We start from the raw sequence: 6,803 nt of genomic DNA, 5'->3' as shown, positions 1-6,803 counted from the left end.
AAATAGAGACACATAGCGTTTCAGACCACTTTAAAAGGAATCACAAGCATGATGGAAGTCTCTTGAAATTTATAGCAATTAAGAAAGTTCAAATACCCTGGCAGGGTGGAGATTACATTAGAATCATGTCCAGAGAAGAAACAAAGTGGATATACAATATACAAACCCTAGCACCAAAGGGTCTCAACATCGACTTTGAACTCAGCAGCTTCCTGGGAGACTGACCAACACCACAAGTACCCAACAGGACCACCGGGGCTGCAAACATGTGAATCAATACTGCCATACCATCCATAGACCACCCGATCCCATCCCGAACTTGGAAGTTAAGAGGGATGGGCCTAGCAAGTAATAAAATGGGGGACCATTTATGAACCCTAGGTGCAGTAATAAAACATGCAGCAATACCCTGATGGTAATATGGAGCAACCTGTTTGAGATATAAGTGGAATGAGGACCAATCATCCAGGGAAAAACATCCAGAATAAAATAAAGAAGGAAAAAGATTTATGCACAATTTGTATACAACGTGGAAATCCACCAGAAGTAGAAAATCAAGCTACACACCAATTTCCAATATTTCATCTATAAACAATCAAATTTTATTATAGGAGGGAGAAATATCACTGTACTGCTTTATTAAACATCCCACTAGAAACCGTATTTTGACAACAAGAATAACAAACAAAGAATCATTACAAGTATTTTATTTATTTATTTATGTACTTATTTCCTTTTTTCATCATTTTTACTAGCTATTTACCAGCCGTTTAAATAGCAAGCACACATCGATTATAAACATCTCTGTGGAAATTAAAACACTATTAGCAATTCTACAGAAGGACATACTAGATACTATATTTCAGCAAAACAGAATATATCAAAAGCCAGTTTTGCTACAATCAAGATACTTAATACCAATGTTTGTTTGTTTTTCTTTAACAATGAACTATATAGGAAAAGGTTAACACTAAATGCACTGTACAGGAATAGGTTAACATCAACGCTAATTTAGTTAAACTAATGATAGAACTCTAATAAGCAGATGTTTTAAGATGTGCTATATGCAAAAAAGGGAACCACTATGGACCAATCGCATCAAACTCAATACTACATGAGGGAGCTCAAGGCACACGTCACCACATTGTCCCTGACGAAGCACGGCACTATTGGCCGAGTGAAACGCGTTGGACCACGCCCCCCTTTTCATCCGAAACCCGGAGATCCTAACCTCCTTGAAGACGCCGGTGAGAAAGCACCACAAGGATCGGAGTTACACACCGCGGTTACGGGGGGGGGGGGGGGGGAAACACCAGCAGCACCAAAGGACACAAGCAGAAACAACGGATCCCCAAGCCCCGGAGACACGTAAGCGCCCTTGCAAACTTTTATCTGAATGCTGAAACACTGCGAGTACTCTGCACTGGGATTAGAAGTTACCCAACGAATAACAAAATACCGGGAACTCTGTTAAAACGGACATTTGCGGACACAGAACGTCCAGCCAGAGCACTTGCCTGACGAGTCACCACTTTATACATAACTGGAGACCGGTCTCCTTCACTTTTATATTTATATATATTGTGATAATTGTTTTAATTATACTGTATGTTAGGAATTATTATTATTATTTATACTACAGAGAGCGCGCTTAGGTATTAAGGTGTATAAAAATACTGTCATTTTTTAACAAACTATTAGCCTATTAAACAAGTTCATTTAAATTATAGAAAGATCTTATTTCCATTTTTTTATTAACTTATTTATTCTACTCATATATACTTTGTATATACTTTACAATATCTACATACCTCAATTTACACAGAAAGAGGAAATAGAATTACACTGTATTCTCTTGTTATCAGCTATTACTCATGATCTTATAACAGATTAATTAATTTAATAATTTTTTTGCACAAAACTGCGATTTATTAATTTATTAATTCTTTAGTAATTTACCATTGCTGAGCATTATCCAGTAGCGCCAAAGGTTGGTCCCTTCCCCCTAGATAGTGCCATTAATACTATATATATCCTTTATGTCACCTGAAATAGTGACTCCTAGATCCCTTTCCTCCTCAGTAGTCCCCAGTATAGCGCCATTAATACTATATATATCCTTTATGTCACCTGAAATAGTGACTCCTAGATCCCTTTCCTCCTCAGTAGTTTCCAGTATAGTGCCATTAATACTATATTATCCTTTATGTCACCTGAAATAGTGACTCCTAGATCACTTTCCTTCTCAGTAGTCTCCAGTATAGCGCCATTAGTACTATATATATCCTTTATGTCACCTGAAATAGTGACTCCTAGATCCCTTTCCTCCTCAGTAGTTTCCAGTATAGTGCCATTAATACTATATTATCCTTTATGTCACCTGAAATAGTGACTCCTAGATCCCTTTCCTTCTCAGTAGTCTCCAGTATAGCGCCATTAATACTATATATATCCTTTATGTCACCTGAGATAGTGACTCCTAGATCCCTTTCCTTCTCAGTAGTCTCCAGTATAGCGCCATTAATACTATATTATCCTTTATGTCACCTGAAATAGTGACTCCTAGATCCCTTTCCTTCTCAGTAGTCTCCAGTATAGCGCCATTAATACTATATTTATCCTTTATGTCACCTGAAATAGTGACTCCTAGATCCCTTTCCTCCTCAGTAGTTCCCAGTATAGTGCCATTAATACTATATTTATCATTTATGTCACCTGAGATAGTGACTCCTAGATCCCTTTCCTCCTCAGTAGTTCCCAGTATAGTGCCATCTCCTATATAATAGCCCAGATCTGTGACTTTGTGACTCATTTGCTAATGCTGGGCAGAGTCACAGCACTGGGCGGAGTTAGTCAAATGAGTCACAGATCTGGCCAAATCTATAGGAGACTAGGAGCAGAAGCAGATGGTATGGGCATGGCACAGGCAGGGGTGCATACCTCCCAGCTTTCTTCAGGAGCTTTCTTCAGGCAGAAGGAGGGACACACACACACACACACACACACACACACGCGGTGAAAGGGGCGTGGTCAACAAAAAGGGGGCGTGGCTTCACGGGAGGGTTTCCATTTTCGTCAGTGAGGGGGCATGACCAGCGCTCTGTGAGCTGCTGGCATGCCCCCAGGGGCTGATTATGAGTCCGGGGGGCCCAGGGCACTTGAGACAGGGGTGCCCTATCTCATTGCTGTGCCTGCTGTGGGGTTGGGGGCGTGGCCCAATCGTGGGATGCGAGGTCACGCCCCCTTATGCAAATTCCTTTTTATTTATTTTTAATGGGATTTTGGCCCCTCAGCTAGGGCTAAATCCAGAGGAGGTGTTCGCTCCCCCCTACACACCCGCACAGGCAGAAGAAAGCAGGGAGACTGCTGCCTCCCTGCAACACCACTGACCTGCCAATACGCAGCAGCGTGTGCTGACTAGAGATGAGCGGGTTCGGTTCCTCGGAATCCGAACCCGCCCGAACTTCATGTTTTTTTTCACGGGTCCGAGCGACTCGGATCTTCCCGCCTTGCTCGGTTAACCCGAGCGCGCCCGAACGTCATCATGACGCTGTCGGATTCTCGCGAGGCTCGGATTCTATCGCGAGACTCGGATTCTATATAAGGAGCCGCGCGTCGCCGCCATTTTCACTCGTGCATTGAGATTGATAGGGAGAGGACGTGTCTGGCGTCCTCTCCATTAGAATAGAGATAGATTAGATAGAGAGAGAGAGATTGTGCAGAGTCGCAGACAGAGTTAGTTTACCACAGTCAGTGACCAGTGCAGTTGCTAGTTAACTTTTATTTAATATAATATATCCGTTCACTTCTCTCTGCTATATCCGTTCTCTGCCTGAAAAAAAAAACGATACACAGCACAGTCAGTCACACAGTGTGACTCAGTCTGTGTGCACTCAGCTCAGCCCAGTGTGCTGCACAGTCATCAATGTATAAATTAAAAGCTTATAATTAATTGTGGGGGAGACTGGGGAGCACTGCAGGTTGTTAGCAGGAGCCAGGAGTACAATTATATTAATTAACAGTGCACACTTTTGCTGCAGGAGTGGTGACCAGTGCCTGACCACCAGTATAGTATTGTTGTATACTACTAATATCTCTTTAAATATCAACCAGTCTATATTAGCAGCAGACACAGTACAGTGCGGTAGTTCACGGCTGTGGCTACCTCTGTGTCGGCACACGGCAGGCAGTCCGTCCGACCAGAATTGTATTATTTATTATTATATACCTACCACCTAACCGTGGTTTTTTTTTCATTCTTTATACCGTCATAGTGTCATCCTAATTGTTACGAGTATACTACTATCTCTTTATCAACCAGTGTACAGTGCGGTAGTTCACGGCTGTGGCTACCTCTGTGTCGGCACACGGCAGGCAGTCCGTCCGACCAGAATTGTATTATTTATTATTATATACCTACCACCTAACCGTGGTTTTTTTTTCATTCTTTATACCGTCATAGTGTCATCCTAATTGTTACGAGTATACTACTATCTCTTTATCAACCAGTGTACAGTGCGGTAGTTCACGGCTGTGGCTACCTCTGTGTCGGCACACGGCAGGCAGTCCGTCCGACCAGAATTGTATTATTTATTATTATATACCTACCACCTAACCGTGGTTTTTTTTTTCATTCTTTATACCGTCATAGTGTCATCCTAATTGTTACGAGTATACTACTATCTCTTTATCAACCAGTGTACAGTGCGGTAGTTCACGGCTGTGGCTACCTCTGTGTCGGCACACGGCAGGCAGTCCGTCCGACCAGAATTGTATTATTTATTATTATATACCTACCACCTAACCGTGGTTTTTTTTTTCATTCTTTATACCGTCATAGTGTCATCCTAATTGTTACGAGTATACTACTATCTCTTTATCAACCAGTGTACAGTGCGGTAGTTCACGGCTGTGGCTACCTCTGTGTCGGCACACGGCAGGCAGTCCGTCCGACCAGAATTGTATTATTTATTATTATATACCTACCACCTAACCGTGGTTTTTTTTTCATTCTTTATACCGTCATAGTGTCATCCTAATTGTTACGAGTATACTACTATCTCTTTATCAACCAGTGTACAGTGCGGTAGTTCACGGCTGTGGCTACCTCTGTGTCGGCACACGGCAGGCAGTCCGTCCGACCAGAATTGTATTATTTATTATTATATACCTACCACCTAACCGTGGTTTTTTTTTCATTCTTTATACCGTCATAGTGTCATCCTAATTGTTACGAGTATACTACTATCTCTTTATCAACCAGTGTACAGTGCGGTAGTTCACGGCTGTGGCTACCTCTGTGTCGGCACACGGCAGGCAGTCCGTCCGACCAGAATTGTATTATTTATTATTATATACCTACCACCTAACCGTGGTTTTTTTTTTCATTCTTTATACCGTCATAGTGTCATCCTAATTGTTACGAGTATACTACTATCTCTTTATCAACCAGTGTACAGTGCGGTAGTTCACGGCTGTGGCTACCTCTGTGTCGGCACACGGCAGGCAGTCCGTCCGACCAGAATTGTATTATTTATTATTATATACCTACCACCTAACCGTGGTTTTTTTTTCATTCTTTATACCGTCATAGTGTCATCCTAATTGTTACGAGTATACTACTATCTCTTTATCAACCAGTGTACAGTGCGGTAGTTCACGGCTGTGGCTACCTCTGTGTCGGCACACGGCAGGCAGTCCGTCCGACCAGAATTGTATTATTTATTATTATATACCTACCACCTAACCGTGGTTTTTTTTCCATTCTTTATACCGTCATAGTGTCATCCTAATTGTTACGAGTATACTACTATCTCTTTATCAACCAGTGTACAGTGCGGTAGTTCACGGCTGTGGCTACCTCTGTGTCGGCAGTCGGCAGGCAGTCCGTCCATCCATAATTGTATTATTATTATAATATATACCACCTAACCGTGGTTTTTTTATACCACCTAACCGTGGCAGTCCGTCCATAATTGTATACTAGTATCCAATCCATCCATCTCCATTGTTTACCTGAGGTGCCTTTTAGTTCTGCCTATAAAATATGGAGAACAAAAAAGTTGAGGTTCCAAAATTAGGGAAAGATCAAGATCCACTTCCACCTCGTGCTGAAGCTGCTGCCACTAGTCATGGCCGAGACGATGAAATGCCAGCAACGTCGTCTGCCAAGGCCGATGCCCAATGTCATAGTACAGAGCATGTCAAATCCAAAACACCAAATATCAGAAAAAAAAGGACTCCAAAACCTAAAATAAAATTGTCGGAGGAGAAGCGTAAACTTGCCAATATGCCATTTACCACACGGAGTGGCAAGGAACGGCTGAGGCCCTGGCCTATGTTCATGGCTAGTGGTTCAGCTTCACATGAGGATGGAAGCACTCAGCCTCTCGCTAGAAAACTGAAAAGACTCAAGCTGGCAAAAGCACCGCAAAGAACTGTGCGTTCTTTGAAATCCCAAATCCACAAGGAGAGTCCAATTGTGTCGTTTGCGATGCCTGACCTTCCCAACACTGGACGTGAAGAGCATGCGCCTTCCACTATTTGCATGCCCCCTGCAAGTGCTGGAAGGAGCACCCGCAGTCCAGTTCCTGATAGTCAGATTGAAGATGTCAGTGTTGAAGTACACCAGGATGAGGAGGATATGGGTGTTGCTGGCGCTGGGGAGGAAATTGACCAGGAGGATTCTGATGGTGAGGTGGTTTGTTTAAGTCAGGCACCCGGGGAGACACCTGTTGTCCGTGGGAGGAATATGGCCGTTGACATGCCAGGTGAAAATACCAAAAAAATCAGCTCTTCGGTGT

The 6,803-nt window shown here is 42.8% G+C and overlaps 1 pseudogene; it reads left to right on the top strand.

Annotated features, from left to right (window-relative positions):
* Positions 1-274: 274 nt before the first annotated feature.
* LOC134971451 (5S ribosomal RNA) lies at positions 275-393 on the top strand (annotated as a pseudogene).
* The last annotated feature ends 6,410 nt before the right edge of the window (positions 394-6,803 follow it).

Source organism: Pseudophryne corroboree, chromosome 11 (genome assembly GCF_028390025.1).
Source record: "Pseudophryne corroboree isolate aPseCor3 chromosome 11, aPseCor3.hap2, whole genome shotgun sequence".
Lineage (NCBI taxonomy): Eukaryota > Metazoa > Chordata > Amphibia > Anura > Myobatrachidae > Pseudophryne > Pseudophryne corroboree.
This window is presented reverse-complemented; position numbering and strand designations above follow the sequence as displayed.